The sequence below is a fragment of the Vipera berus genome, assembly GCF_964194415.1.
Source record: "Vipera berus genome assembly, contig: HAP1_SCAFFOLD_27, whole genome shotgun sequence".
Classification (NCBI taxonomy): domain Eukaryota; kingdom Metazoa; phylum Chordata; class Lepidosauria; order Squamata; family Viperidae; genus Vipera; species Vipera berus.
This window is the reverse complement of record NW_027673656.1, coordinates 438,644-459,593: the sequence shown is the minus strand read 5'-3', so window position 1 is coordinate 459,593 and position 20,950 is coordinate 438,644. Positions and strand designations below refer to the sequence as shown.

Here is a 20,950-nt window from a genome sequence, read left to right as displayed (position 1 = left end):
CACGAATGTCTGTGGAGGTTTTTTCAGGAGGCAACTGGACTTTCTTGTTTTTCTTCAAAGACCTTTCGCTTCTCGTTCAAGAAGCTTCTTCTGCTCTGACTGGGTGGTGAGGAATGGGAGGATGTCCACTCCTTGCAGGCAGCTGGTCATTGGCCTTCTTTTAGCGATTTGCTGAAGCCCCTGGGAGGTTTATCTGCGTCCTCAGGGTCCCCTGAGTAGTGCAAATGGGTGTGGAGGCACCCAGGGCAGGAAACCTCTTGTAGCCAAGAAGGCTCCACGCCCATTTGCACTACTCGGCTGGCCCAGAGGACAGGCGGCCTCGACAACTCTCCCAAAGAGGACAAATGACCAGCCGTCTGCAAGGAACATAAACCCGTCCATTCCCCACCGTCCAGTCAGAGCGGAAGAAGCCTCCTGGACGAGAAGCGAAACGTCTTCAAAGAGCAAAAAGCAAGTCAGTTGCCCCCTGAAAAAGCGCAGTTTTTTCCCTTGTGCCCTCACTCTGCTGAACCGCTGATTCTGACAGTCCTGCCTTCTCTCCGTTGACCCACGTCGTAGATTTTACCCTTCTCCCCTTTCCTGCTCCCTTCTCTGGCTGCTCTGGTTGTGACGGGGAGGGGGGGTGGCGCTGTGGTTTTGCAGGCACACCGAGAGCTCCTGCCCTGCAGGGCTCCTGCACGGCGTCTCAGCACCCTTGAGAGCAGCTCTCTGTATCTAACCACCCTTGGCCAAATAGATGACGATAGTCCTCCACTTAACGACCATTCAAAGTCGCAACGGCACAGAAAAAAAGGGACTGATGATGGTTTTTCCACCCTTACGACCAGGGCAGCGTCGCCCGTGGTCCCCTGATCAAAATGGAGTCACCTGGCACGGTCCGGTGTCCCTGGGTCACCTCGTCCCCTTTTTGCAGCTGTCTAACAGGCCAGGTCAATGGGGAAGCCACTTAACAACTGTCTGACTAATTTAACAGCCGTGATTGGCTTCACAACGGTGGCAAGACAGGTTGTAAACGGGGGCAGAATTCACTTAACAACTGTCCCACTTAGCAACAACCACTCGGGGCTGAATTGCGGGCGAGGAGAACCTGTCTTCAATAGAATTCAATCCAAGTTCACTTTCAGAAATAAATTCTCCCTGGACCACCTGCCCCCTCCCCCCACTCACATTGATCTTTACGGCCAGTTCAGATTTCCAGGGCAAAGTGACGTCCTGCCTCTTGCTCTGGAGAAGAGCTTTGGTGATCAGGATCACGGACCTCATGAAGGCTATCGTCAAGGCTTCATCCTGGGAAAGACGGGGGGGAATGGGGGGGTTACAAGAAGCCGGAAGGAAGAGGATCGACTGACTTGATTGAAACCTCGATGGAGCCAGCTGTCTTCTCTTGAACTCTGAGGGCTGCCACTCCAAATATCTCCTGGACATTCTGAGTTCTGCTTCCGCCTTAGGCACGGAAGATGGCCGAGGGATTTTGGCCAGTTACCGGGAGGCTGTGAGTTCGAGTCTCATCTTAGGATGAAAGCCAGCTGAGAGACTTGGGGCCGTGACCCCAAAATGGCGAGTTCTAGTCCCGCCTTAGGCGTGAAAGCTGGATGGGTAATTTTGGGCCAATCAGCAGGAGGCTGTGAGTTCGATCCCATCTTAGGATGAAAGCCAACTGAGGGACCTGGGGCCGGTCCATCTGTCTCACAAGGTTGTTGTGTGGAAAGGAGGAAAGAATATTACGCCTGTCCGCTGCCTTGAGTCATAGATGGATGAACAACTAGCATTTCCACAAGTCCTCTGCAATTGGAACAGGCAGGCCTTTCCCACCTTTTCACCCATTGCACCACTTTTAGCATAGGGCAACATCCGAAGACCTCCAGTCGCCTGGCAAGGTGTCAAAAACTTGATGCCCCCCCCAAAAGGAAAAAAGTGATGAAGTACAGGTAGTCCTCGACTTACAACAGTTTGCTTAGTGACTGTTCCAAGTTACCTCCTTTCCCACAATGCACTGATAACGTTACCCAGCTGGGTCGTAAAATGTCTGCAAGAAGGCCACCAAGCTAAGGACTCCAGATCATCATTGTCCTGGCAGCCAAGAGGGGAAATCGTGAGAGGCGATCCTGGGAAATAACCACCGGGGGTTTCTTTTTCCATTTTAATTCGGAGGGAAGACCTGTGACGTGACCCCCAGCTGTCCGAGAAAAGGGCAGCTCACCGTTGAGAGAAGTCCAGGGCGGAAGCCAGCCTACCTTGTTCCTGGTCGAATACTGGAAGAGAATCTCAGAGACGACGTGTTCCGCTAAAGGCATCATGTCCTCCAGCTGGGCTCCCATGGCTGCTTGGCCATAGCACAGCATCACGGCTGTGCGAATTTGCCTCTCAGAACAAGAGTGTTGGTCCTGGGATTACAAAGACCGGGTGGGGGGGGCAAGTCAACCACTTCTCCAAAGCTCCAGGAGAAGAAACAACGGATGGAAACTGACCAAGGAGAGAAGCAACTTGGAATGGAGGAGAAACTTCCTAACAGTGAGGACAATTAACCGGTGGAACAGCTCGCCTCCAGAAGTGGTGGGTGCTCCATCCCTGGAGGCTTTCAAACAGAGACTGGACAACCATTTGTCTGAAATGGTACACACTCTCCTGCTTGACCCAGCAGACCTCTGAGGTCCCTTCCAACTGGCCGGTTCTGTGGTCTATGTTCTATATAACAAACAGAGAAAGAACTGTACCCGGGGGGTCTATAAGCTCTGAGGCTGGATCCTGGCACCTATTAGATCAGCGCTCTGGATCCCAAATGGCCAACTGGATGTCTCTGGGAAGTCCACAAGTCTGGCCTCGAGTTGGGTTCCCTTTCCCACCTCCCTATTGAGGTCCAGGAAGTGGTCATCAACCACCAGAAGGGATGCGGCGATAAGCAACTAATTCGCCATCCTCCCTCGGTCCGATCCCCTCCTCAGTCAGAACAGAAGCAGCTTCTTGGATGAGCAGTGAAAGGAAGGAAAAACAAAGTCCAGTTGCCTTCTGAAAAAGCAGCTTTGGGTCTACTTGAGATGTTTGTTGGGGCAACTCATAATCTCCTCTCTCCGGGAGATGGAGATGGAGGATGTCCACCACCACCTACAGAGCTCAGCGCTGGTCTCCGGTCTGGAGATCTATGACCGCTCTGAGGAGACCAGACGACCCGGAGCATCAGTCCTTCTAAACACGTGGGACTTTCCTTCCCAGAATCCCCCAGCGTTCTTCTGCACTGAGTTTCAGAGCTTGCATCCCCGTCTCTGGCCTTACCTGAAAGGTGGCTTCTTGCAGAGCAGGTTTCTTTGCACGCACGAAGTGGCCGGCCTCTCTCAGGGCCAGCAGGATCTCCGGAAGGTGGCAAAAGGCAGCCACTCCGATGGTTTCAGAGATTCCCTAAGCAAAGCGAGGCTTGTGAATGAGGACGTTTCAACATCTGACCCGTAATGGGGTTTCTTTCTTGCAGGCCACTTCTGTGAGGAAGGCGAAGCAAGAGCCGCCTCTTCTGTCTCTTCAGAGACTTCTGGAGTCCTGGGCTCCAAACAAGAGTGGCCCACGGGGGGTGGGCAAAAACAGGGGGCTCCACGCTTTAAGACTTGGGGCCTTCAACTCCCAGAACTCTGCAGCTAGCAATGCTGGCTGAGGAATTCTGGGAGTTGAAGTCCACACATGTATTTCTTTATTTATTTATTTTATTGGATTTATATCCCGCCCTTCTCCCGAAGGACATGGGGCGGTGTACAGGGCAGTTAAAACACAATATACAAGGTTAAAAATAAATTAAATTAGACCCAACAAGTAAATCACATTCTAAACATTTTAAAATCCCAAACCCTCAGTCCAGGCCGGCAAGCTCAAATAACCAAGTTTTCAGGTCGTGGCGAAAGGAGCGAAGGTCGGAAGCCATCCGGAGCTCAACAGGGAGCTGGTTCCAGAGGGCCGCCAGTCGCAATTCCTTGAGGAGGCCCTCTCTGTGGGAGCGCCCAGGACGATGGGAGGTTGACGCCGGCAGAAGGTGCTCCCGGAAATAATCCGGAACCATGCCTAACCCTAACCCTCTTCCTCCTTCTCCCCACTCTTCCTCCTCTTCCTCCCCTCCTCCTCCTCCTCCTCCTCTTCCTCCTCTTCCTCCTCCCCCTCCTCCTCCTCCTCCTCCTCCTCCTCCTCCTCCCCACAAACCCCATTCCCTTCTAGCAGGGATGATGTGACCTCGTTGGGTAACAAAACGTCTGCAAGGGCCCTGCAGAAACCCCACTGCCACTCACTTCTCTGTCAGTTTCTTGGTGAAATGAAAAACCCAGAAGTCTTGCCAGATGTTCCTTGACCAGGTCTTTCTGTCTGCAATCCCGAAGTTTCACCCCATAATATCTGTACAGTGAAATCTGAAGGTTGGGAGAAGAGTCAGTGAATCCTAGGGAGGTCCACCAGTGGGCCAGGAAAAGGAAATGGACAATGTGGGGTCAGCTACTCATCAAGGAGAGAAGCAACCTAGAACTAAGGAGGAATTTCCTGACAGTGAGAACAATAATCAGTGGAACGAGTTGCCTCCGGAGGTTCTAGGTGCTCCATCACTGGGCAGCCCTTGGCCCAGAATGGCATAGGGCTTCCTGCCTGAGCGGGGGGTTGGCCTAGATGACCTCCAAGGTCCCTCCCAATTCTGTTATTCTACTATTCATTTGTCTGACTAATCTCAAAGAAACGATGGAACAGAATCATTAAAGGAACGGTGTCAAAGGAGGGACAAAACGGAACGCGAACGCCAAAAATGAAAATGATTCTTTAAATCCTTGGAACGAATCGAATGGTTGAATTATCCCGTGCCGAGTTGGCATTGTGCCTTGGACAATTGCGCCCCCCAAAGGGCAAAAGCTCCGCACGCTCACCTTCTCCTGAGACGAGAGATGGGAACTACTTTCTGGGATCGCAGACTTCTGGTGGAGGGAGGGAAATCCATCCACTTTCCTCCTGGACATTCTGGGGTGTGCAGAAACCTGTTTAGGCAACAAGAATAAAGAAATTGTGGCCAAGCGAAGGAGCAGAGGACGGAACGGGGCTTTTCGGTCGCTGTCTCCAAGGAAAGCGTCGCTTTCCATTCTGCATCAGGAGACCTCTCACAATTTACTTGACTTTCCTAGCTGGGACAGACACCAGGCACCTAAGAGGGACCATCCCGGGCTGGATCAGCTGGAGCTGAGATAGCTTTGGAGAGGAGCGGCTGGAAAAGCTCTGCCACCAATTGTGAGGACAGTTGTCCAGACGAAGACCCTAGATTTGCTTCCTCTGCCTGGAAGGACGAGTGAACAACCCGTCTCCAGATGTTGCTGGCCCTCGATTTACAACCATTTATTTAGTGACCGTTCGGAGTTCTAAGCAACAATGTACAACTGAAAAAAAAATGACTTCTGGCCGTTTTTCGCACTTATGACCATTGTGCGGTCATGTAATCAAAATTCGGAGGCTTGGCAACTGACGTGTCCTTGTGACAGTTGCAGCGTCCCGGGTCACGTGATCCCCTTCTGCAACTTCCTGACAAGCAAAGTCAAGGGAGAAGCCAGAGTCCCTTCACAACCGTGTTCCTAAGTTAACATTTGCAGTGATTCAGGTAACGGCAGCGGCAGGAGAGGTCGCAAAATGGGAACAAAGCTCATTTACAAAATGTCTTGCTCAGCAACATAAAATATGGGCTTAGCTGAGGTTGTAGGTCAAGGACCAGCTGTCCAACTCCCAGACTCCCTCCCCCCTGGCTGGTTGGCTGGGCGTGCAGGACCTGAGGTTGCAGTTTGTAGCTCAGGGTTGAACTGTGGAGCACCTGCTACTCTCTGAGCTTTGCAAATGTTTCATGGCCAAACAAGGTAACATCCCCAGTGCTAGAAGGGTGGGTGGGTGGTTATGGGGAGGAGGAGGAGGAGGAGGAGGCCTTAGTGCTCTCAGAGCGTGGTTGTTTTCGTGCAGAGTTTTCCCACGAGGAAGAGCATCAGTGCTACAATGGAGTGGGAGAGAAGGAGGGGAGGAAGGAGAGGACGGAGGAGGGAAGAGGAAGGAAAGAGGTGGGAGGAAGATGGTGGGGAATCAGGAGGACCACGGGGTCCTTGGTGCTCTCTGCGCATGGCTCTTTTCTTGCAGATTTCTCCTGAGCCAACTAGGCAACCGCAGCAGTAGTAGAAGGGAGTGGCGTTTGCTCTCTGTTTATGCCCAGCAGCTTCCCCTGAAGAAGCAGAGAGCAGGCCTCACACTCCCTAGCGCTGATACCTTTACCTAGTGGGGTCATGAAACGTCTGCAAGGAAACAACCACGCCCAGAGAGCACCAAAGGCCCCCTAGTTCAGCAAATGCTCGATGGCCACATTTGTCCACTTTGGGGATAAATTGTCTCCACGGAGACAGGCCTCGCTTCTGCAACCTTTCCGTGACGGACCTCTGGAATCCCCCCGACCCAATCCAATCTGCTTACCTGCGAGGAAGGACGAAGGTGTTCCAGGATGGTATCTAATACTTCCTTCTCGTCCATCTTGTCTAACGTTTCCTTGACGGGCCTCCCGTACAGCGGCTTCCTGCTGTCCCAGAAAGGCCGAAAGCTTTCGTCGGAGAGTTCTGAGAAGAAGAGACAGACTGGGATTGACGGGCAATTCGACGGGACAAACCTCCTCGACAGGAAGAGAAAGAAAGGGTGGGGAGGGGACGACCAGGCTGAGCCCGAGGGAGGGAGGGAGGGAGGGAGGGAGGGAGGGGTCCAACGCGTCCTTAGTCACAAGTCCCTTCGCCTCACAAGAGATCTGAATCCAGCCCAACTTGAATGGGTCTCTTATCTCCTTTGCGGAATGGGACAACTCACCACAGGAAAATTTAACAATTCAATTTCATTACTTAAAATGAATTTAAGAAATCATTTTTTTATTTCTATCATCCCATTTCATTCCTTTGGCATCCTTTCTTTCGCGATTCTCTTCCTCCCTTTCTGTGATATTAATGTAACCCGCAGCGAGTCATCCCTCGGCTAGTTGGGCACCCAAAGTTGGCCGTGGCGAGTTGTCCTAGACCCTTCCCTTAATGGCCAGCTGGTCAGATTCTGGTAGAGAACGTCAGCTTGCAATAAATCTTCACGACTGAATCTTTACGGAATAAGGGCGTTGGAAGGGACCTTGTAGGTCATCTAGTCCAACCCCCTGCTCAGACCCTGTGCCATTTCTGACAAATGGCTGTCCAGTCTCTTCTCCTCGAAAGCCTCCAGTGATGGAGCAGCCCCAACTTCAGAAGGAGAGTCGTTCCCTGATAAATTGTTCTCCCTGTTAGGAAATTCCTCCTCAGTTCTAGGTTGACTCTGTCCTTAATCAGTTTCCATCCACTGTTCCTCTCTGGCCTTCGGGCGCTTTGGAAAACAGGTTGACCACCCCCTCTCTGTGGCAACCCCCCAAATATTGGAACACTGCTATCGTGTCAGCCCCGGTCCTTCTTTTGGCTTGACTGGCCCAAAGTCACCCAGCCAGTTTTCATGCTTAAGATGACAGGACTAGAACTCACCACCTTCCTGTTTCTGGACTGGTGTCTTAACCACAACATCTAAGTGCCTTTTACCTGAAATCTATTTACTGAATATGTTTATATTTCATGTTCCTAGACACCCATCTCGAGGAGGAGCTCTGGACACTGTGCAGTGTAATCAACATATAAAACAGCGTACGAAATTAGTCATAAAATATTAAGATTAAGTTATGATGACTTTTTTTTTTAAAAAATGATAAGATTACAACGATCTGACATTTCAAAGCAATAAAAATTCCAAGGTCTCTGAATAGGACAGGGATCCTAAAGGTCTTCTAGTCCAACCCCCTGCTCGGGCAGGAGACCCTATCCTGGGGCTATACTATATTTATTTATTTTATTTATTTATTTTATTGGATTTGTATACCGCCCTATTCCCGTAGGACTCAGGGCGGTTTACAGGGCAGTTAAAACCATGAATACGAAAAATTAAAAACAATTAAAACAATTAAATTAAATTCGAGCCCCAAGAGTAAATCTAAAACCCAGTTACATTAACAAGCCCACAGTCTGGACCAAACAGATCGAAGAGCCACGTTTTCAGGTCCCGGCGAAATGAGCGAAGGTCGGGGTCAGTCCGATATTGGCATATCAGTATTGCGGATCGTTCAACCTTGGTGAAAAAGGCAGAGGGAGGGCTCCCGTGGTGCCAGCCAGCCCCAGGATTGTGTGGACCTTTGTGCCTGCCACACAAAGCCGCACAGCCAGGATTCGACCGCTGTGTCAAAGGCTAAGAGGGCAAGATGCTCCTTACCACGGTAGCAGGGGTAGAGAAGACCCGCTCCCTAGACCCCACCGGCCGAAATTCTCTGCCTGGGGGGGTCTGTAGCATACGTTCTCTGCCCGATGAAGAAGGGCTGCAGGGACTGGGCTGAGCGCCCTCTTCTTTCTGGCAGCCCCTCGACTCCTGGATCCTGTTACCCAAAGGATGGCCAGTCCCAGGAAAAGAAGGACTTGGGGTGGCAGGATCCAGCATTTGAGGGGCTGCCCCAAAGAAGAGGGGGCCAGCTTGTTTTCCAGACCACGCGAGGGCAGGAGAGGAAAGATGCCATGCACGGAAACTAACCTGGAATTAAGGAGAAACTTCCTAACAGTGAGAACACTTTATCAATTTTTATTATTATTATTATTATTATTATTATTATTATTATTATTATTATTATTATTATTATTATTATTATTATTATTATTATTATTATTATTATTATTATTGCAATCCATCACAATCCATGATGCAATCAATGGGTGACCAAGCTCTGCCTAGTTTTACAGGCAGTATATCAAAAACAAGCCATCTTCAGAAAACTGAATCCTCCTGCCCTGACAATAAAAATACAATGCGGGTAGTCTAAAACTGGATAAAACATGTCACAAAATCAACTATAAAAGATTCTTAAAAGATCTAAAAGGATTATTTATGTTCCAGTGCTGCTGCGCAGGATCTGGCCACCTGCGCCGGGATCTCTGCCTGCGCGTCCTTAAGCAGCCCCTGGAGATAAAGACTTCCCGAACGACCAAGATAGCTATCAATTGTGGGCAGGAGACGGTTTTCCCGACTGGCTTGTGGAAGGAGCCTGGAAGGAGTAGGGGTCCAATGGTCTCCACCTCTCCTGAGCCGCAGGAGCAGAGTCTTTCAGACAGCGGTGTTTTCTGGTACTTGCCGTCCAGGACGGCCGATGGAAAGCCAGGGCACCGGGCGAGCGAGAATGCTTTCCGGTGGTTCACTGACTCCCATTGACTAAGATCCCTGGCAGGTGTAACCACGTATCTAATAGAGAAGAATTGATCAGTGGAGCAGCTTGCCTTCACAAGTTGTGTCCCTCACTGGAGGGTTTTAAGAAGATTCCAGACAGCCACCTGTCCGAAACGGTATAGACTCTCCTGCTTGAGCAGGGGGTTGGACTAGAAGACCTCTGAGGTCCCTTCCCACTCGATTGTTCTTTGTTCTCTAATAAACAGAGAAAAAACTGTATCCAAGGGGTATATAAACAACCTGAAAGAGCCCTGGGGCTGGATCAAGTCCTGGGACCTATTAAATCAATGTTCTGGATCCCAAATGATCTCTTCTGGCTCTATTCTTATTGATTGATTGATTGATTGATTGAGTGGGATGGGCTAATGTGATAGGAAAAAGCTGGTCCCATAGATCAGGGCTTTTCAACTCTTTCACCCATTGCGCCACTTTTAGGATATGGCAACATCCGAGAGCCACCAGTCGCCTAGCAAGGTGTCAAAAACTTCATGACCCCCCCCAAAAAAGGTAAAAAGTGATGAAGTACAGGTCATCCTTGACTTACAACATTTCACTTAGTGACTGTTCGGCGTTACAGTGGCACTGAAAAAAGTGGCCCCCAAGCCACAGCCGAGCAAGACAGCTGCCCACCCACCCGGTGGCGCTCCTCCTCCTGTCCGAGGTTTTCATTGTTGTGAGCATTTCGGTTGAGGATTGACAGCAGGGGTGGGGTGGGGTGTGTTTGGTTTTTATTCCCCCCCCCTCTGCTGGGTGGTTTCAGCAGGTTTTGGTCACTCCACATGACCCTGGGACGCTGTGACCGTCATAAATATGAATCAGTTGCCAAGCATCTGAATGTAAATCACAAGGCCCTGGAGATGCTGCAACGTTCCAGCTGATCGGCGCTTCTTCCGGGCTCAGAAGCACCAGGATCAGTGCCGAGCTCCAGCTGGAGCCTAGCAGTGATCCTGGCGTTTCCGCTGAGCCCTGACAGCCCTGCAGCTCCAGCCGTCTCTCGCTCAGGCTTGTGCGGTGCTGCCACCGGTTCAGCTCATTCCCCTCCTCCGCTACCACATTCCTAGGATGGGCACGTAGCACCTGCCAAGTGCCAATGTGCCAGAGGTGGTGGTACCCGAAGCACTGGTTGGAAAGCCCTGCCATAGATAACCCAGCCCTGGATATACCTGGATATAAAGGTGGGAGAGCCTTGGAAGATCTTCTCCCCAGGGTTAGGCTGCTCCTCGGTGGACTTTCCCTCTCCACGACCCTTGGCAAGGTGGTGGGCTCCTCGCCTTCTGCCTCAGCTGTCCCGGGAGTTGTTGTCTGGCCCAGATCGGGAAGCACCAGCGGTGGCAGCTGAGGCCTCTTCCTGCCCTTTATTGGAGCCGGGGAAGGCTTCACCAGCAGAGGCAGGAGCTGGGTGGCTCTCTGCCTGGCTGGGTCAGGGCATGTGGATGGGTGGGAGCCAGAAAAGTGGCCTTCCTGGGGATCCTCCTGCTGCTGGCCACGACTGAGCTGAGACTCAGGTAGTTTCTTCAGCCTGCGGCTCATCCTGCCGTAAAGAGTGACAGTTAGAAATGGAAGCAGATCCTACTCAATAAAAGGGAAGAATTTGTAACTCTGGGTTGAAATGAGGGATCCTTGGTGCTCCCATCTCTCTCCTCTTTTTGTGGCTGCTTCATCCCTGGAGGTTTTAAAGAAGAGACTGGACAGCTACTTGTCTGAAATGGTCGAGGATCTCCTGCTGCTTGAGCAGGGGGCTGGACTAGAAGACCTCCAAGGTCCCTTCTAGCTCTATTCTGATTCTGATTATGATCTCTCTTTCTGTCACACACACACAAAGGAGAGAAGCAACTTCCTGACAGTCAGAACAATTAACCAGTGGAACCACCTGCCTCCAGAGGTGGTGAATGCTCCAACACTGGAAGTTTTTAAGAAGAGACTGGACAGCCATTTGTCTGAAATGGTATAGGGTTTCCTGCCTGACCAGGGGGTTGGACTAGATGACCTCCAAGGTCCCTTCCAACAAATTATTATTATTATTATTATTGTTATTATTATTATTATTATTATCATCATCATCATCATCATCATCATCATCATCATCATCATCATCATCATCATCATTATTATTGAAAACACACACCAAGAGACAAAGACAAACATCTCTCTCTCTCATCTATCTCTATCTATCTATCTATCTATCTATCTATCTATCTATCTATCTATCTATCTATCTATCTATCTATCTATCTATCTATCTATCTATCTATCTATCATTTTTCTCTGCCTGCCTACCTATATCTTACAATGTTAGACAACATAGAATTAACAGTAGAGACCTTCACCTTTCTCCTCTCTTCTGCTCTCCTCCGATCTCGTCCACACTATACAACTCTCTTCTCCTCCACCCTCCTCCGATCTACCCCACTCTCCTCTCCTCCGCTCTCCTCCGCTCTCCTCCTCTCTCCTCAGCTCTCCTCCTCTCTCCTCCTCTCTCCTCCGCTCTCCTCCGCTCTCCTTCGCTCTCCTCCGCTCTCCTCCGCTCTCCTCCGCTCTCCTCCGCTCTCCTCCGCTCTCGCCCACGCAACTCTCTGACTCAACTGAACGCAACTCAACTCCTCTCCTTCCCTCGCCGCAACACGCCTCAAATCTCCTCTCTTCAACTTTGCCTTTATATATCTGCCCTGAGGGGTGACATCACAGCATTGTGTATGACCTCAGAACGCTGAGCTTCCTGAGTTGGCACAGGAAGAACATTCTGTTGTGCCTTTTTATCAATGCTTCTAAGGTGAGGTGTCCATTTCAAGACCTGGGAGATTTGTCACTGCGTGTTTTTTTAGTTTTGCCAGCTTCGCTCATTTCTAATTGTACATCTCTTTCTGCTCTGCACTGTGTATTATCTTATCTTGTAACCATAGTGACTCCAGCTGTGTCCAGCCAATGTTTTGGTTTTAAACTGTTTTGTGCGCAGGCCTAAAAAAGTTCTCACCGTTTCTGTTTTACTTTCTCCTTCTGCCTGATGAGAGAATGTAGTCAGTCTAGGTCTTTTGTTTTCTCATTAAACAATGTTTACTATTAGAAACATGTTTTGGATTTCTTTTCTTTGATATTGACCATGCAAATGAACCACGGTCCATCCACCTCTGGTCGGACTATTATTTGTTCCGCGACAAGATTATAGAAGCCAGAAAGGTGAAGGCCTCTACTGTTGATCCTGTGTTGCCTAAGATTGTAAGATATAGGTAGCCAGGGAGAGAGAAATGATAGATGATAGATAGATAGATAGATAGATAGATAGATAGATAGATGACCCAAGGGGCCTCTTCCTTCCCAAAATAATGGGGATGGGATTTGGAGGGTCCCCCTTGCTAGAGATACATAAATAGATACATAATTACATAGATACATACAGAGACAGGGTCCATTCCAGCTGCAGGCTTCTATTGACTATTTCCTTTTCGTTGTAGCCTTAATATCCAGAGAGGGAACAAATTAGGGTTAAAATTAATAAGTGACAATAGCCTCACACATTCATTAAATTGTAACAACTTTGTGTAAAAATCACAATGTCAAAGCAAGAATATTGGATGTTAGCAGCGTTGACAAATTCGGCCCCTTCAAGGCATCTGTGGCCTTCAACCCCTAGAATCCAGCCGGCTTACTAGGGAATTCTGGGAGATGAAGTCCACCCAGGCCTTTAAAATGGCCAGGTTTCAGAACTACCCACACAATCCATCAATACTGATCTCTTTTCAAACTACTTTGACTCCCATTTGATTCTGACTCCAGTTTGAGGCAGATCTTCTCTCGAAACCCTCCAAAGGAGCCAGAATCCCCCATCGGTCACTCTGGCCATCTCTGGCCTGGCTTTGCTGTTTCTGATGATGGAGAAGGGGGTGACCATTCGAATTAAGATGGACACCCCCCCATTGCTTACAATTTCCATCTTCATAAGGAAAGCCAGGTCTCTCTCTCTCAGCCCTAGCCCACCTCACAAGGTTAGAAAACGAGTCCCAGATTGTTATTGCGAGACGAGAACTCAGTGGTTAGAGCAGCGGGAAAAGGGAGTCGGAAGAGACCTCGGAGGTCATCTTAGTTGCCCACCCTGGGCAGCTGGACTTCAACTCCCAGAATTCCCTAGGCTCCACTTTGCATGCTTTAGCTGTTCTTCTCACTGCCTGCAAGGAGGGTCTGCAGTCCGGCCTTTCAGTCCCAGCTGGCCCGCCAGGCAGCGAGGAGGGCAGCTAAAGCCGGCAAAGGCCCCTCAGCGTCCTCCATTTTGCGGCCTCTTTCCTGAGGGGAATCTTCCTCCCTCCATTTTAGGGGGGGAAAAGCCGCAGGGAGATTTTTTCCTCCCTCCAGCCGAGAGTCAGGAAGGTTCCCAAAGGGGGGAGGTTGGGGGGGTGGAGGGAGGAGGCAGGCCGGCAGCCTTTCGGGGGAGTCTCAGAGGATGCTGGGGCTGGAGGGGTCCACGGAGGTCACCTAGTCTGACCCCGGCCCAACCATCCCCAGACTGGCCCATAAGCACCGACCCTGCCAACCATCGTGGCTTGGTCCAATCATGGTTTCACTGCGAAGCTTTTTGATCAGAGGAGATGTCAGCCCACCTCACCATCATACCGTCTGCTGCAATCCTGGCTAAGCGTAAGACTCAATGCTGGTCAGTTGGGCGTTATTGGGGCCGGTGTGCCCCGAGCACACTCAGAGCCTACTTTTACCCCAGGTTCCTCTTAGCCTGTGCAAACCAGGATCTCTAACCTACAGGCTGTTTTGCAAACTGATTTTCTCATTGCCTGCCTCTCACCAGCGAGGCAGTCCCTGTTGTGTAGCGACACACTCTTCGGAAGAGCCTGCAGCCTTTCCAACACCTTTGTTTTGTGGCTGCCGCTACCTCTTTGGGGGCCAGTGTTTGTGGCTTCCGTTGTCGTTCTTTATTTCTCCTGGAGTTAAGAATGCTTCTTTGTGATGCAGACCAAGGAAACGTGGAAGTAACCAAACCACCTTGAGCCCTAATAACCAACTTTATTACTGGAGGGGGAAGAAAAAATTTGGGAGGGGCTGATTTGTGTTGTTGTTGGTTTCGTGTCATCTTTTGGGGTTGCCGCACAAACGGCAAACTGAAACTTGACCATATCCTGAACAGACAGCTGGCCCTGATTCTCCTTCCTCTGCCTGATTTAGCTCGGCCGTGCAAGCCCTGCAGACCCTCATCCTGTGCACCGGCCGTCTGGAGGAAGACCAGGCTCTGGGGAAGAAGGGGTGCTGGAAAAGGCTGCTGAGCCCGGACCGTCTCTTCGAAGCCGTCTCCCACCTGGTCGGGTAAGGCATCCAAAGTCAGAAGAGCTTGGCTGTAAGTGGCTGTGTGGTAACCTGGTGAGCCCCCCGTGACTCTCCTTTCCTCCCGTGTCTAGGCCACCAACGCTCTGGGCCTCATCCTGCCCTTGCCGGAGGCAGCTGAAGCGGTCGGCCACAGGTCCCCTCCCCTGCTCATTGGGCTCCTCACCCAGACCTACTTCCTGCGGGGAGGAAGCGAGCAGGAGGCGTCTTGTGCTTGTGGAGCGGTGCCTGTCCCAGGACTCTCTGCGGCTTGTGACGTTGGCATCTTGGTGGATGCCCTGAGACGTTTCTGCCGGGTGTTTGGCTTAGACGACCGGTCCCTCCGTTTTCTGGCACTTCAGACGGGAAAAGAATTTGAAAAGTTGAGGTCGGCTATCGAGAAAACCCCGTTAGCCAATACAATAAATGCAGAACTGGTATTTTCTCTCTTGATGAAGTCGTCTCTTTGGGTAGCTGTGTCGATTGTGGAACCGGCTCTTGATTTTATACCTGTTGTTGGTCCTCTGTTTGGTGGAGCGAGTTCATACATTGTCACCTATCATTTTCTGAACAGCTTTCTTGACGATGCTGTGGAAGACGCCCAAAATGTTCGGGCAAAACGTCTTGGCTGATCAGAGTCCCAGGGAAAGTTTGAAAAGAACTCTCAAATGCCCCTTTGAAGGAAACAGTCGAGCATTTCATCCAAAGAATATAACAATGTCTCGGTGCCTTATTACTTTCTTGTTTTCAAGAATTCTCTGATTGATCACCCTGTAGCAGATATCTCCATGGGAACTCAGAAATTAATTATGGTTTGGGGGTGGTTGCTTTTCTTGTTTTTTCTCGTTTTCTTCCTTTTCTGTTCTATTTGTAACAATTCTAAATAACAAAAGCAATAGAGAATTTGATATGAAGATGCATATTTTGTAATGGTTTTTGAAAGAGAAAGAGGAAGAGAGAAAGAGGGAGGGGGAGAGGGAGGGGGAGAAAGAAAGAGGGGAGAGAGAGATGGTGGGAGGGAGGCAAGCAGACAGGGGGAGAGAGAGGAAGAGAAAGAGGGAGTAGAAGGGGTAGGAGGAAAAAGAGAGAAGAGAGGGAGGGAGTGAAAGGGAGAGGGTGGGGGAGAGAGAGAGGAAGAGGGAATAAAGGAGAGAGGAAGAGATGTGTGGACAGAGAGAGAAAGAGGGAGAGAGAAAGGGAGGGAAGGGAAGGGAGAGAAAGAAAGAGGGAGAGGGGGAGAGGAAGAGAGAGAAGGGAATCAAAGGGGGGGGGGTCAGACAGCCACTAACCTTTGCAGTGATTTGCATCCATTTGTCTAAACGTTGCAAGATCCAGACTTCTGTAGCCCATTCAGTATCCAGAAGCATTTTCAATATCCAGCTGCTTATTTTTAACTTGGTTTGGATTTGTGTTTCGAAACTCTCTTTATTCTTGAAGGGTTGTGAAACACCCAGGGTTGAAAAGGGGGGTGAGCTGCCATAAAAAGTCTCTAAATGGAGTAACTCATTCCATCTCTTTATCCATAATTCAGATAGTGATTCTTCTGACTAACCAGCAGATCTGGTCTGATCTCTCCGTACTTGATCTTTCAGAACCTTGTTCACATTATCTTCAGCCCAGATGAAGATGATGTACCGAGAGGCCAACGCATACATGCGGCACTCGGACACTAAGGTGAAGACCATCGGGATGGCTTTCTTCTCGGAGGTGAGCAGACGTTGTGGTGCACCTCCACCTTCTGGAGGCCAAGGAAAGTGGCCCAGGGTTCAGGAGGGCTTTATTGTGCGACACCAGAAGTTACGGAGGCTCCGTCACTGGAGGCTTTGAGGAAGAGGCTGGACAGTCATTTGTCTCAAGTGGTGGAGGCTCTCCTGCCTGAGCCGGGGGTTGGACCAGAAGACCTCCCAGGTCTCCTTTTATTCTCTCAATCAGTGGAATGACTTCTGGATGGATGGAGGGAGGGAGGGAGGGAGGGAGGGAGGGAGGGAAGAAGGAAGGAAGGAAGGAAGGAAGGAAGGAAGGAAGGAAGGAAGGAACTATTATTAATAATAATAATAGTTGTTGTTGTTATTGTTGTTGTTGTTATTGTTGTTGTTGTTGTTGTTGTTGTTGTTGTTGTTGTTGTTATTATTATTATTATTATTATTATTATTATTATTATTATTACCCCAAATTCTATTTCCACTTTGCATTGTAGGCAGTTTTGTACACTTCCAACTATCATTTTCACTAACTTTTGCCATACAGTAGCCTCCACATATGACCATAATGGACCCTCCAGCAGTCACTAAGTGAATGCAGCAGTCCTTAAGCCAATGCCGTGGTCATATATTTAGGATGAACCAGATCTTTTCGTGGTTTCCTTCTACAGGGAGTCCTCGACTTACAACCACAACTTAGCCCCAAATTTCTGTTGCTAAGATGGTTCTTCAGTGAGTTTTGCCCCATTTTACGACCTTCCTTGCCACAGTTGTTAAGTGAATTTGGCTCCCCCTCTGACTTTGCTCGTCAGAAGGTTGCGAAAGACGATCACCTGAGCCTGGGACACTGCGACCACCGCAAATATGAACTGCCAAGCGCCCAGATTTGGACCGCACGACCGTGGGGATGCTTTAACGGTCATAAGTCTGAAAAATGGGCATGCATTCTTGGCTACAGGATGTTCTCTGCCCTGCGTGCCTTGGTGGCCCTTTGCACCCCTCCGGTGACCTTGAGGACACGGAGAAGCCTCCGGGTGTCCTCCAGGACTCTCTGAAGGAAGGCAAGGAGTATAAATCCTCCCCTTCCCCACCCTCCGCTCAGAGCAGAAGAAGCTTCCTGGAGGAGAGGAGAAAAGTCTTCAAAGGAAGACAGGAAAGTCCAGTTGCCTGGACTTTGGGACAACCATGACCTGGATGGCGGAGAACCTCCATGGGCATTTCTCTTAGTAGAAGCTCCCAGGAACGTTCTTTTCCTTTGCTCTGCTGATGCTCGGCATCTCTGCTCTTGTTCCTCAGCTCATGTATCACGCCCGAGAGTGGAGAACCTCTGGAGGTTCTCCATGAAGGTCTGGGCTTCCTTCTCCAGCACCCCTTCCAGGTAAGAGACGGGAGGGAGGAAGAGAGGTACTCTGGAGGTAGTAGTTGGGGTGACCTCCCTCTCTGGGAAGTCTGCAGTGCTGGGAAGGATAGAGGAAGGAGAAGAAGACCAGTAAGAGGATGGGATGGGATGGGATAGGATGGGATGGGATGGGATGGGATGGGATGGGATGGGATGGGATGGGATGGGATGGAATAGAATGGAATGGAATAGAATAGAATAGAATAGAATAGAATAGAATAGAATAGAATAGAATAGAATAGAATAGAATAGAATAGAATAGAATAGAATAGAATAGAATAGAATAGAATAGAATAGAAAATATGGAATGGAATGGAAGAGAAGAGAAGATAGAATAAAATAAAGAGAATAAAATCATTTATCTGAAATGGTATCAAATGGTATCTCCTGTCAATCCGGGGGCTGAACTAGAAGACCTCCAAGGCCCTTTCCGAGCGGGCCGAGGTTCGTGCCAGGGAGGAAACTGCCCAAGAAGCGAAGGGGGTGCTTGGTGCTTTCTGAGCTTTGTTTTCCTGTGGATGTTTTCTGACCCAGCTAGGTAACATCGTCAGTACTAGAAGCTTTTCTCTGCTTCTTTACAAGCGTTTTGCCCTCTCCGTATTGATGGTCATCACTGATGATGTTACCTAGTTGGGCCGTGAAACGTCTGCCAGAAAACCACCAAGCTCAGAGAGCCCCAGGAACCCCCCAGTTCAGCCCTGAGCTCCCCATTTTCCCTTCGGTTGGAACGACTGAACCAGCAGTCAGGCGAAGGACGTGCAGCAGTTCTGAATGACAAAATCTGACCTTGTGCTTCCCCCCCTCCCTACAAAGCTAAAGAGATGGAGATGAAGCCCAAAAACAAAAAGGGGAATACCGTCAAGTGGCTAACAGAGGATTTCATCGCTTCGGGATCAAACGTATTTTATAATAACATCCCCAAAATGGCTAAGGTAGGTTTCAGTCCAGCCTTTGGCCTTGCTTCTTCTTGACCTTCCTTTCTCTCCTCCTCCGTAGGACCTGGAGATGCTCCAAAAAGCCAATAGAACAGAGGGGACGGCATGATCCATCCATCTCATACAATCTATGAGACCAATGTAGAAGAATGTATTAGAATCAAGATCATGTGAAGGGTTAAATGCCACTTTATAGTGCCTCAGTAAGGCCACGCTGCAAGAAAAGAGCCATGCGCAGAGAGCACCAAGGACCCCGTGGTCCTCCTGATTCCCCACCATCTTCCTCCCACCTCTTTCCTTCCTCTTCCCTCCTCCGTCCTCTCCTTCCTCCCCTCCTTCACCCACTCCCTTGTAGCACTGATGCTCTTCCTCGTCGGAAAACTCCGCACGAAAACAACCAAGCTCTGAGAGCACTAAGGCCTCCTCCTCCTCCTCCTCCTCCTCCTCCTCCCCATAAACCCCCACCCACCCTTCTAGCACTGGGGATGTTACCTTGTTTGGCCATGAAACCTTTGCAAAGCTCAGAGAGCAGCAGGTGCTCCACAGTTCAACCCTGAGCTACAAAGATTCTCTTCCGTTTGCTAAACTGCAACCTCAGGTCCTGCACGCCCAGCCAACCAGCCAGGGGGGAGGGAGTCTGGGAGTTGGACAGCTGGTCCTTGACCTACAACCTCAGCTAAGCCCATATTTTATGTTGCTGAGCAAGACATTTTGTAAATGAGCTTTGTTCCCATTTTGCGACCTCTCCTGCCGCTGCCGTTACCTGAATCACTGCAAATGTTAACTTAGGAACACGGTTGTGAAGGGACTCTGGCTTCTCCCTTGACTTTGCTTGTCAGGAAGTTGCAGAAGGGGATCACGTGACCCGGGACGCTGCAACTGTCACAAGGACACGTCAGTTGCCAAGCCTCCGAATTTTGATTACATGACCGCACAATGGTCATAAGTGCGAAAAACGGCCAGAAGTCATTTTTTTTTCAGTTGTACATTGTTGCTTAGAACTCCGAACGGTCACTAAATAAATGGTTGTAAATCGAGGGCCAGCAACATCTGGAGACGGGTTGTTCACTCGTCCTTCCAGGCAGAGGAAGCAAATCTAGGGTCTTCGTCTGGACAACTGTCCTCACAATTGGTGGCAGAGCTTTTCCAGCCGCTCCTCTCCAAAGCTATCTCAGCTCCAGCTGATCCAGCCCGGGATGGTCCCTCTTAGGTGCCTGGTGTCTGTCCCAGCTAGGAAAGTCAAGTAAATTGTGAGAGGTCTCCTGATGCAGAATGGAAAGCGACGCTTTCCTTGGAGACAGCGACCGAAAAGCCCCGTTCCGTCCTCTGCTCCTTCGCTTGGCCACAATTTCTTTATTCTTGTTGCCTAAACAGGTTTCTGCACACCCCAGAATGCCCAGGAGGAAAGTGGATGGATTTCCCTCCCTCCACCAGAAGTCTGCGATCCCAGAAAGTAGTTCCCATCTCTCGTCTCAGGAGAAGGTGAGCGTGCGGAGCTTTTGCCCTTTGGGGGGCGCAATTGTCCAAGGCACAATGCCAACTCGGCGCGGGATAATTCAACCATTCGATTCGTTCCAAGGATTTAAAGAATCATTTTCATTTTTGGCGTTTGCGTTTCCTTTTGTCCCTCCTTTGACACCGTTCCTTTAATGATTCTGTTCCATCGTTTCTTTGAGATTAGTCAGACAAATGAATAGTAGAATAACAGAATTGGGAGGGACCTTGGAGGTCATCTAGGCCAACCCCCTGCTCAGGCAGGAAGCCCTATGCCATTCTGGGCCAAGGGCTGCCCAGTGATGGAGCACCTAGAACTTCCGGAGGCAACTCGTTCCACTGATTATTGTTCTCACTGTCAGGAAATTCCTCCTTAGTTCTAGGTTGCTTCTCTCCTTGATGAGTAGCTGACCCCACATTGTCCATTTCCTTTTCCTGGCCCACTGGTGGACCTCCCTAGGATTCACTGACTCTTCTCCCAACCTTCAGATTGAAAGAACATCTGGAAAGACTTCTGGGTTTTTCATTTCACGAAGAAACAGACAGAGAAGTGAGTGGCAGTGGGGTTTCTGCAGGGCCCTTGCAGACGTTTTGTTACCCAACGAGGTCACATCATCCCTGCTAGAAGGGAATGGGGTTTGTGGGGAGGAGGAGGAGGAAGAATTATGTTGAGTTGTATACACTTTCAACAGCTCAAGTATGTGGTAAATTGGCATTAATCATTGACAGACAATAGACTATTTAAGTGCATAAAGTCAATCTCAGAATTTCATCAAGATTATCATCTATAGAGTGCTAACGGAGCACGAACAGCTCAGGTGCAAAATTGAGAAGGT

General features: G+C 49.7%; 1 protein-coding gene and 1 long non-coding RNA gene across 2 annotated transcripts in view; one reads left to right on the top strand and one right to left on the bottom strand.

The window, feature by feature from the left end:
• Positions 1 to 20,950, bottom strand: part of LOC308679194 (vomeronasal type-2 receptor 26-like) — a gene marked incomplete at both ends in the record, with an annotated part of 478,617 nt that overhangs the window by 64,834 nt on the left and 392,833 nt on the right. The gene's annotated exons all lie outside the window — the stretch shown is intronic.
• On the top strand, positions 16,229 to 20,085 carry LOC308679198. Its single transcript, XR_014028722.1, has 3 exons — positions 16,229 to 16,293; positions 17,583 to 17,664; positions 19,995 to 20,085. It is a non-coding gene; the product is annotated as an uncharacterized lncRNA (long non-coding RNA).